General features: G+C 67.7%; 1 protein-coding gene across 1 annotated transcript in view; it reads left to right on the plus strand.

The window, feature by feature from the left end:
- RSPH14 (radial spoke head 14 homolog) overlaps window positions 1-11,436 on the plus strand; it is a 46,898-nt gene that overhangs the window by 27,975 nt on the left and 7,487 nt on the right. The gene's annotated exons all lie outside the window — the stretch shown is intronic.

Consider the following 11,436-nt stretch of genomic DNA (forward strand, 5'->3'; position numbering starts at 1 on the left):
GCAGTGAGCTCTAGGCTGTGACAGTTCCAGGGGCTCGGGCCTTTCACAATTCCTCCATTCGCGCCCTAAGAAAGGTCTGCAGACAGGAGTCCCCGCCTGGAGCGGGGCAGGGGCAGGTGGGTGTGCGGGGCGGGCCCAGCAGCTGGTCCCTGGCCCGGGTGCTGACTCTGCCCAGCCCTTGGCCAGCGGCTCTGCATGTCTGGTTCCGGCCAAGCAGCTGCCCAGGGCTCCCAGGGGCCCAGCCTCCTGAAGGTGATGCCTGCCACATTACTGGGGTGCCTGGTGGTGTCAGTTCTGATTTTCTCAATTTGGGGTCATGTGCAGGCCCAAGTGACCAACTCCCTCAGCTGGTCGGCGACAGGGACAGAGGTCACCCAGGAGAGCAGGTCCCTCCCGCTCTCCGGGGCCACCAGAGACACGCAGACCCCCCGAGGTGACTCCCACACCCCTCAGGACACAGTCCAGCCCAGACAGGTGATGTGGTCCGGGGTCTAGCGGCCCCTCTGCGTGCAGGGCGGCGTCCGGACAGACAGCACCAACGGCGCGTCCTCGCGGTGCTGTGCACAGCCCCTCCCCGGGGGGGGCTGGGGGGCCCACCCGCAAGCCACCTGCTCCCTCATGGGCCCCCTCAGGCTCCCGTACCCCCCCAGTGGGCTGCCCCCTCCCCATCACGCCCACCCCTTCTCAGACCTCTCCTACCGGGTTGAGACCCTCACCAAACACCACATACACAGAAATTAACCTAAAAAAGAGTAGAGACCTAAAGCCATAGAACTCGCAGGGAAAAGCAGAGCAAAGGCTGCCTGATCCTGGGTGCTGGCATTCATTTCTGGGGCGCGACACCAAACGCGCAGACAGCAGCAACAAACTGGATTTCATCAAAAGGTAAACATTTTGTGCATCAAAGACGGCGTCAGCAGGCCGAGAGGCAAGTCGCAGAATGCAGAAAACGTCCGCAAACTGTGCACCTACTGAGCGACCAGCTTCGAGAGCATGGAGAACTCCTAAAATTCACGAGAACACACAACCTGAGTCAACGCTGGAAACAGACGCAAGTGGACGTTTATCTAAAGGCATGAAATGGCCGAAAGCACGTGAAAAGACGCTCAGAATCGCTGATTATCAGAGAAACATAAATCAAAACCACACTAAGGAACCACCTCACAAGCTATAAGGAGAGTTACTCCACGAAGAGGGTGGAATCCCTGCAGACTGCTGCTGGCAAAGTCCGCTGGTGCGGCTGCCGTGGCAAACAGCCCGAAGGGCCCTCACAAACTAAACACAGATCTACTCCACGGCCCGGTGAGTCCACTTCCGGGAACCGGCAGCCGGGTCTCAGCGAAATGTCCGTTCACCCGTGTTCACAACAGTGTCGTCCACCAACGGCCAAGAGGGGGAGCAGCCCCGCGTCCACTGACGAGACTGAGGGGCAGACAGACTGGGATGGAAACACACACGGGAACGTTCTTCAGCCTCAAAGAAGACGACGCTCGCGACGCGGCCACAGCGGATGGACCCTGGGGACACGGTGCTCAGTGAGGCAGGCCTGGCCCTCAAGGACAAACGCTGTTGTGATTCCAATTCCCGGCAGTCCCGACCCGGGTCACGGGCGTAGAGGCTGGAGGTGACCTGGGTCACGGGTGTAGAGGCCGGAGGTGACGGGGGTGCGGGGCTGGGGGCGGGAGCGGGCTGTGCTTAAGAGGGACGGCGTCTTGCTTTAGGAAGACGGGCAGGTTCTGGAGACGATGCGGGTCGTGGTTGCACGACGTGAACATGCTTGACGCGGCGGAACTGCCTCCGTTTCCACACGGTTAAAGGGGCTTCCCGGGAGGGCCAGCGGCGAGGAATCCACCTGCCCGTTCAGGAGATGGGGGTTCGACCACGGGTTTGAACCGAGAGGGTTCCGTGTGCCGAGGAGGAGCAACTTCCACGCCCAGAGCCCGCGTTCCACCAGGACGGGAGCCTCCGCAGTGGGGCGCCCGCACACCCCAACCTGGGAGGGGCCCCTGTTCCCCACACGAGAGAAGAGCCCCCCGATGCCAGAGGACGCAGCACGGCCAAAAAGAGACAAGACACGTTTAAAGAATGGTTACGTGGGTAAATCTCGTTATGCGTATTTTAACGCCCCTGTGAGAAAGGTGGGGCTGCTCACGTGGTCCCTGACCGGGGTGGCCACAGGGCACCGCGGGGGTCAGAGGGGAATGTGGCCGGGGGCAACCGTGCCCGATGGTGGGCCATGCGCGGATTGTCAGAACCAGCCCCAAGGCCCCCCCGGGAGCCTCCCTGCAGCTCTGCGGGGCTCAGCCACAGCCCTGGGGGTCTCCGCGGTGGGGCTGGCGCTTTGGGTCCGATTGGGCTTCCTGGGACCCCGGAGGGTGCCTCCAGTCGGCCCAGAGGCACAGGCCCGGGGCCAACACCACGGCCTGCCCTGGCCAGGAGCCGCTCTCCGGCCCCCAGCACCTGACACCTGGGGGCCCCGCTGTGGCGCCGCTGGGTCCGCCTGGACTCCACTGAGGCGTGGGGCTGGGAGAGGCAGGCGCGGGGCGCAGGGGATGGACTGACCAGGGAACTGAAAGAGGCCAAGACCCCGACAGGAGGGGAGAGACGCGGGCGGGCAAGCAGGCCGGCCCGGAGCCCACGGTGCACTGGGGACCGCGTGGTGCGCGTGCTGACGTGCGCTGTGACCACACGCACGAGCTCTGTGTGCCACGCGTGGTGTGTGACGAGGGTGCACGGGGACTCAGGGCCCTCGCCCACAGTCACTCACTGGGCTGGCCGGTGGGCAGTGGGGGTCTGCCGGAGACCCTCGACCGAGGAGGGCGGGCACTGGACCAGAGGCGGCAAGTGAGCGGTGATGGGGGCCCGGCTTTAGAGCGCAGGCTGGGGTGGGGTGCTGGGCTGTGCAGGGCCGGCCTGGGGGAAGCAGAGGACGCGAGGGGCTGGCCCGACAGCGGGGGGCGGCCTGCTGTCCAGCTCGGGTGGGCCGAGTGCCGTGCTCTCTCTGGGTGTGAACAGCACCCCTGGACGCAGAAGGCTCTGCACGTAGCTGTCCCAGGGCCGGAGGGGACGGCTGCAGCTGGCTGGCGGGCGCCCCAGGGTCTGGCCCAGGCTGGGAGGGGGGACCCTGGTGGGAAACGGGCTCAGTGTTCACAGGTGGACCAGCCCGGGCTCCCCAACAGCTGTGAGGGCAACTGCGTCCTCTGAAGCTCCACCCTGGCCCCCTCAGCGGCCTCGCCGACCCGTTTGCCTGTGGACCCGGGGGGCCGCATGGGCAGGACCCCAAACCCAGACCCCACTCAGGACCCTGTGGCTGGAAGCCGCCCTCCCTCCCACAGCCTTGAGAGAGATGCTTCCCCTTGGAGCCTCCCTGTCCCGACCTCGACCCCCACCCTGGCCCCCTCCCCGGACACACCCCTCTCAGGCCTCAAGTCACAGAGCAGGGGCCACCAGGGCCAGGGCGGGGGTCGCGGGCTCGGTGGGGCCCGCACATCCGGTGCGCTGCACCCTGGACGCCCCCCGGGGCCTGGCCCGGCCTCCAGCCCCTCGACTCCCGGTCCTGCTGCCGCCCTCCCCGCGGCTGCGTCAAGAGCTGGAGCATGGCTGTGGGACGGCAGCCCCCTACCGCGTGCCCAGTGGTCCCCTGCGGTCCCCACTCCTGGTGCAGGCAGGGAACCCAGGGCCAAGGTCACCTAGGGTGTCGTGCCCAAGCCGGCCTAAGCCAGAGGGTCTCTGGGACAGAAGACGGCTTATCGGCTTAGGGGGCCGAGGAGCCCTGGACCCGGCGGGCGGGGCAGGCTCGTCCCAGGGCCGGCTTCCTCCAGGGAGGCAGAGATGAGCCAGGGGGCCCCCCCCCCCCCCCCGAGGAAAGCCTGCTCCATGCTGAGCCCTGGGCTCCCAGGCAAGGCTGGGCTTGAGGGGGCCTGTGGGGTCCGAGCAGAGGTCACTCACTTGGCCAGCCATGCAGGGGGGTCAGGGGAGAACCCCAGGGCGGAGGGCAGCCCAAACCCCAGGGCTGGCGCGGTCAGGCAAGACCACTCCAGCACCGGGATGCAAGCCTGACGCTCTAGAGAGCTGCGCCTGGGCTGATGCCTCCATGGGGACCTGGGGGCCGCCGGCCTGAGCCCCAGCACCTGGGGCCTGGCCACGTGCCTCTGCCACGGGCCTCTGGGCCGGGATCGTCTCTCACTCGGGGCCCTGGCCCCGCCCTCCTGGACCGTGGTCCCTGCTGACCCCACCCTCGCCTCCCAGGAAGGACGCGTCTCTGCTCCCCGTGTAGGCCCGCTCAGCTGCACTCCCACGTCCCGCGACGGGTGGACGCTTGTGTCTGAGCATCGGCCTCCGTGTGCCCTTGCTGGGCCTGCTGGAGCTCGGCCTGGGCCCATCTGCGGCCCCTGCAGGCCTGTGCCCTTCGCCTGCGGCTCTGACCTGCCTCCACCCGCTGAGCACAACCTGCGGCCCCAGGACGCGGCTTTGACCTCGGGGCTCCTCCGCCCGGCTGGCCCAATTCTGCAGACATGTGGGGCGGTCTGCTTGCGTCCTCGAACTCAGGGCAGCTGTGGGCTGGGCCTTGGGGACGCTGTGTCCCCGGGAAGCCGGCACAGTGGGGTCCGAGGGAGGGCCTGGTGGGACCCTCGGCGTCTGGGGCCCGTAGGGCATGGCCTTCACCGCCGTCCCGCGAGCGCGGCTCCCGCGTCACCCTCGCGGGGTGCCCGGAGCTGGGCATGGCGCCCCGGGTGTAGGACTCAGGTCTGGGGAACGGGCAGCGCCCCCGGGGCTGCCTGTGGAGGGGGGGCCCTCCGACCCCCCAGAACCCCTGGCGCCAACACAACCGGTCACCTGCTCTTGTTGTATGTGGCCCCGTCTTCTCTAAGCTGACTGCCTTCTCACTGAGACATTTCTGCTTTAAAATTGCCCTCGTCGTTCCTGCTTCGAACGGAAAGCCCGCGTCGCAGCTCTGACAGAAGGAACGAGACCAGTGGGGTTGCAGCTGCCAGTGCGGGGACTGCCGGGGGCAGGCCACAGGCCCGCTCCCGCTGGCCAGTGGGGTCAGCAAGACTGGGGGGTGGGAGCCCCGCAGCTCACGGGCTCCAAACGGGGGCTTTCCCCTTAAGGGAAGGGACAGAGGAGGAAGGCAGCCGACCTGGGTGAAGGGTACTTCTCGCAGCTTGGGGTCTCAGGCCCTCTCTGTGGCCCGGCGACCACCCAGCCCCCAGCATGCAGAAGGGCGCACCCAGGCTGAACCCCTCCCTGCTGGACGCCAGGGGTGGGGGTCAGTGCTGTTCCCTTGGCCTCACTCGGCACGGACGCTGTCTCAGAGAACTGCTCCGCCCTGACCCCTCAGCCCACTTCATCAGACCACAGCCGGAGGCCCTCCTGATGGGCGACCATCCTCACCTGGGCCCGTCTGACCACTGTGGTGCCGTCGGGGGCCTGAGCTGGGTGTCAGGCTCCACTCTGGGCTCGGGGACACAGGGGTGAGCATATGCACTCGGGGCTTGTGTTCTGGCGGGGGAACCGGGGAAGGACACCCAGGGCTTGTGTTCTGGCGGGGGTACCGGGGAAGGACACCCAGGGCTTGTGTTCTGGCGGGGGTACCGGGGAAGAGCACCCGGGGCTTGTGTTCTGGCGGGGGTACTGGGGAAGAGCACCCGGGGCTTGTGTTCTGGCGGGGGAACCGGGGAAGGGCAGCGCCATGGAGATGGGGGCAGGGTGTGTGTTGGAGAGCTGCCCCAGGGGGTGTGGCGGGAGGTCCAGGGAGCTGACGCTGGAGGAGACAGACCGTCACACGGGGTGGGGGAGGCCAGGCTGGGGACACCTGGGCTGACACTGCCCGAGAGAGGACTCGCGGGGCAGCAGGCACCTGCTGGGCCTGGTTATGGGCAGGCCCGCCCCAGCAGCGTCCCTCCCATGGTTCCCCAGGGGGCGGCTCAGTGTGGGCTCCCTGGCAGGGACCCCCAGGGCCCAGAGGGCAGAAAGTGCACACTTCCCACCCGGAGACACCCATCCTCCGGAGGCGGCGCTGCTGGCGCGGGAGGCGGGGGCCTGGCCGACATCACTGCAGCAGAACCAGACTCTCTGCTGCTTCCGGACATAACAGCACCTTCTGAGATGACCCCTGCGTGCCCAGACGCCAGGAGCTCTGGACAGGACGGGGACAGGCCGCCCTCCCAGCACCTGCCCCCTGGGCAAAGCCGGCCTCCCTCAGCATACTCCCCACTGCCCACAGCACCCTGCCCGTGCCCCCCACACTGCCCACAGCCCCCGCCCCGGGCCCCCCACCCTGCCCACAGCACCCTGCCCATGCCCCCCCAAGGCCAGGGAGACTCTGCCCCCGAGCGCCGAGCCGTAGCAGCGCCTTTGAGACCTAACACCTTTCCCAAGGGACCCTGAACCGAGGTTCTGGGACCCCCACCCAGCAGCGGGTCAGGACCTCCCCCCAGGACAGGGCCTTCCTCAGCCTCGCCCAGCCCCCGCCCCCTCCTTCTTGCAGGCTGAGGCCCCAGGCCCTGCTCTGGACTGCCCCCGACCAGCCAGCAGGCCCCGGCTCCCTGCTCCCCGGGGACCCGAGGCAGAGCCACTCTGAGCTCAGGACACCCCATCCCAGTGTTATTTATGACCCGCGCCCCCCACGACACCATGGCTGCCTAACCTGTGGCTGGATCACCTGCGGGGCAGTGCCCTCCGCGGGGCGGGGCGGGGGCTGTGGGCAGGTCCTGTCACTAAGGTGTCCCTCGCCCCACAGGTACCCGGCAGGAAGCAGGTGCCAGATGAACGCACCCCGCCCTTTGTACCGAGCAAGGGAGGGGCCCACTCGGGGCAGGGAGCGGCCCGGCGGGGACTTCCGGGAAGTCTTCCAGCAAGGCAGGGGCGACCCCTGCCACGATGGACAAGGTGTGTGCCCAGCCTGCCTGTGAGCCCCCCACTGCAGGCCCCACGCCACTCGCCCCACCCTGAGGCCCCTCGCAGGCCCCACCCCCCCCACCTCCCCACCCCCATCCTCGGCACCCAGACGCCACACATGCCCTTCCCTTCCTCCATCTCCTGCCCCAGAAGCACCCAGGACAGCCAGCAACAGGACTGGCATGCTTCTGCACTTCCAGAGCGGGGGCTGTGGCTTCCACCCCTGGCTGGGGGACAAAGACCCCCGCGTCTGCGCAGCAGGGCAGAAAAGCAGGTGAACGCACCTGGAGAGCGGGCCGTGGGGCCGTGTAGGGCAGGGCCCAGCCCGGGACGGGGTGGTTTCCCGGAGGCAGCAGGCCATGCTGGGGAAACCAGGGCGGCCGGTCTGGACCCTCCTCCTGGCCGCCGCCCGCCGGGCGAGGCCGGGGATGGGCACGCGTGCGTGGAGTTACCACAGAGGAAATCGATGCCTGGCACCAGCCCAGTGTTTCAGGGAAATGAACAGATTTTGGCCGAGGACAAAGAGAGTTTGATTAATCAGAAATTGGATAATGGAGGCAACACTCTAATTATTTTTTCTTCCCGGCGTTTTCTGGAGAAATATGTTTGCACAGTGCGTCAGAGGTAACGGAGAGGGTGAGGGGGCGGCCACGCCGGGAGAGAGCCCCTCACTCACACGTGCAGGCCAGGGCTGGGGGGGTAGGCTGGGTCCTGGGGGTCACTCTGAGGGGCCCCAGGAAGCAAGGGGGGACAGGTGGGCAGGCCGGAGGCGCGCACACACCTCAGGTCAGCAGGGCGCTGAGCAGGAGATCAGGCCACCACAGAACCAGGAGAGGCCAGGGCCAGAGGAGCTGGGGAGGGCGCGGATAGTCAGCAGCTGCCGGCTGTAGGGGGGACCCGACGGTCTGTGACCCCCACCCCAGCCCGGAGGATTCTAATAGGCTCACTCCTTAGCACTTTCATGGATCCTCCAGGGACTTCTCTGCAAGAGAGTGCCACCTCAAATTAGAAGCAAATAACTCCCAACTCTGTGACGTGCAGCAGGTTCCTTTGGAAAAGAGACGAACTCAGGGAGGCCATTGTGAGGCTGCACACCACATGTGCCCGCTCCTGCCAACGGGCGGCCCAGGCCGCCGCCATCTGGCCGTGCCTCCTGCCCGAGGGCCAGGGCCCGTGAACAGAGCGGGAGAAGCATGGCGGGAGGACAGGCGGCAGCCCCCTCGGCCCCTGCTGCCGGCTCCGGCCCAGCCGCCCATGGGCCGGGGGTGGGGGCAAGGGAAGGACAGGGTGGGTGCTGGCCTGGGGCGCCACCCCACGACGAGCCTTGCTGGGCACGCACACAGGGGCCCCCGGCCTGACGCTCTGCTGGCACGGGCCTCACAGATGCTTAATGACCTGTAACGCAGGCCCCGCAGACAGTGCAGCTGGCCCTGAGTCCCCGCGGGGGACCCCACCCCTCCCGCCAACTTGCCTGCTCCTCCGAGGCCCACCCGTCCTCGACCCTGAGGAGCCTCGCCAGCCCCGGTGCCCCGGCTCCTGGTGTACGGACCCCAGGGCTCCAGCGCCCGCCAGCTCTCCCCTCAGACCACTGCATGCACCTGGGTCCACCCGTGTCGCTCCTGGCTCCCCACGTCCCACGCAGCTTCTGCGGCCTCCTCCTTGCTGAGGCCAGCCCCGTCGGCAGGCCCGCTTTTAGTTGACCCCTGCGTCTGACCCCTTCTCGGCGCCTGGCCCCGCCCTGGGTCAGCAGCTCCTCACCACGAACGCAGCGGTGGGCCCCACGCCGTCCGCCAGGTGGGTCTCTTTTAAAAGGGCGATCCCACCCACCCGGGGCCCCCACAGCGGCTCCCTGACCCCCGGGCCCTTGCAGCGGCCACCCTCCCCCTGGCGCTCTTCCCTGGGGGGCATACAGCTCGACCGTCGCCTCTCCAAGGCGCTGTCAACAGCCGCGCCACAGAGACGCCCCCTCCCACCCACCGCGCTGGTTCCCTTCACGGCAACTGTCCCGCCTGACGCCGGTCACGGGGTGTCCGTCAGTCCTCGGGGCCTGAGTGTGCCTGCCCCTGCACTGGGCGCGGCCCCAGCCCTCGCATAAAGATCAGCCAAAGGAACCCGGGCCTGAGCCGGGCGAGCAGGTGAGGTTCTGCTTCCCCGGGGGGGAGCCCAGGGAAGCAGGTGGTCCCTGCGGGCTGGTCCCTGGTAGATAGCTCAGTTGCAGGAAGTGCCCGCCCTGGCAGTGTGGACGCCAGGGAGGACCACGCAGGGACGGGCAGGGCTCTCCTGGATCTGCCTGCGGTGGGGACGAAAACAGTCTGGGGGGGGCCGGGGGGTCTGCGCCCGCCCGCCCTGGGGCTCGCCACGCTCCCCGAGGCTGCACAAGTGTCTCAGGGCTCCCACCAGGGCTGAGCCTCACTGTCCGCCCCAATGTCTGTGTCCGCTTCCCGGGGCCGCCTCCCTGCCAGCCCACAGAACCGGCCCTGGGGCTCGGCCGCCCTAGGCTTCCTTCCTGGGGGTGTGGGGTGGCTAATCCACCTCCTCCAGGGTTCCTGCCAGCCACTGGCCTGGCAGCTGGGAGCACACCACACAGAGTCCAGGTTCTTCGAGGGCCGGCATGGGGCAGTCAGGGAGGCCGTGTCCTCATGGCTGGAGGAGGGCGCGGCGTGCGGTCATCGTGTGTGCTCACGGGGCGGCCTCGCAGTGGGGTCCAGGCTGCTGGGGCCATGCCCTGAGTCTCAGGCCAGGCTTCCCCACCACTTGGCTCTGCGTCCCCCCTCCCCAGCCTCCTGCACGGGCCCTGGGCAGCCTAGCCACATGCCCCTGGCTACCCAGAAGTTCCTGGGATCGCCGGAGAAGCTCCGGACAGTTAGACCAGGAACCTGTCCTCCCGGGACTCCAGGAGACAGAAGGGCTGAGAAGCAGGGGGAGGGCAGGGCAGAGAATTCATTTCCTGTGCCCGTCTGGAGTTGCGTGGCGAGCAGCTCCAGCCCCCCCAGAGCACAGGCCGCGCCCCACGAGGGCAGGCAGGCAGCCCCGCTCTCCCTGCAGCGAGCTGGGCCTCAGCCAAGAGCGGGTGTGTGTCTGGGGGGGCGCACCACACAGACACACAGCCCCTTCAGGGGGAGTACAGACACACCCTCGGCAGCGGGCAGGCAAACAGATCCAGAGCGGAAGGTCACCCTGGCCTGCCGAGGGGCACGGAACGGACTCTTCACCTCCCGTCTGAGAAAATCAGTGTCTGTACAACACACGCGCTCTACCCCAGACACCAGCATCTCATCCGTGAAGCGTGAGGCATGCTGAAGGCACAGTGCTGCCTAACCCGTGCCATCGGCCCCTCCCCGGAGACCCCCACGTCTCCACGGTTACAGCTCAGGAAGGTGTGCACCCCGGAGGAACAGGGCCACTAGCTCAACACCATCACCCTCCGTGCTGGCCAGGAAGGCGGAGCCGGTTACCCAGGAGCCCAGCCCTGCTTGGAAGGGCCGGCGGCGGCTGCCAGCACCTCGGGGTCTTCCAGGCTCTTCCCTGGTCTGCCAGGCTCTGGGCCACGCTGCTGCTTCTTGCTCGGGTGAGGACACTGCAAGCCTCCCCAGAAGCGGCCACCGCTGACGGGCGCAGGGGGTCGGCTGTTCCTGCCGCGTTCCAGCCTTGGGCAGCCTCCGCCCTTTCTCTCCTGACCTCCAGTGCCCCTGCCAGACCCAACTGCCTGAATGGCCCCCACGTCCGTGCCTCAGTCCACGCTCTGCCCTCTGCCCGCCAGGCCCACCCCAGCCGTGTCTGTGTCCTTCAAGCTCCAGTTCAAATGTCACTTTGCCCACGGGGCCCAGCTAAGTCCGGTCCCACCCAGGGGCCCCCTGACGACACCCACCGTCAGGGCTGAGTTCTCCGAGGAGCAGACACTTGTCCCTCCTGGGGCGGTGAGTCAGTCCCGGGAGGGCAGGGCCAGTCCACTCCCACCCCAGCACTGGGACCTAGGGAGCAAAGGCTCAGTAAACATTTGCTTAATTGAATTTGGCCAAGGAGCCTCCTCCAGACGGGAGCGGAGGGACACGATCTCCGGTGGGCGGGCGGGGAGAGAAACCAGCAACCCTCTATGCGTCCCCAGACAGACACAGGGCCCCCAGCCTGGGTGCCGCCCTCCCATCCCCTTTCTCTGCTCACAGAGAACCCCGATTCTCGGCCTAGGCAGATTTCTGCCACCGACGCCCGGGGAGGCTCGGCTGCCACCCTGAAGCCAGAAGAACCCTTCAGGCTCCGGGCAGCAGGGCACTGAGCCCCGGCCCAAGGCCCGCTCCTCCCCCCCCTCCCCCCCCGCACCCCAGGGCCCCCACAGCCTTTTAAGGGAAAAAGAAATATCGAGCAGGGAACATATCGCAACCGCAGCGGGTCGATATTCGCTTCTCGCTCTAAATGCCTGCGAGGAACCTGCTCGGGTGCGAGAGCGACGACCGCGAGTCGTGCGTCCCCCGGGGGCCCAGGCCTCTGGGGCCCACGCCTTCCGCTTCAGCCCAGGCCACGCGCCGGCCCCTCACCATC

Source organism: Oryx dammah, unplaced genomic scaffold (assembly GCF_014754425.2).
Source record: "Oryx dammah isolate SB20612 unplaced genomic scaffold, SCBI_Odam_1.1 HiC_scaffold_12, whole genome shotgun sequence".
Classification (NCBI taxonomy): Eukaryota; Metazoa; Chordata; class Mammalia; order Artiodactyla; family Bovidae; genus Oryx; species Oryx dammah.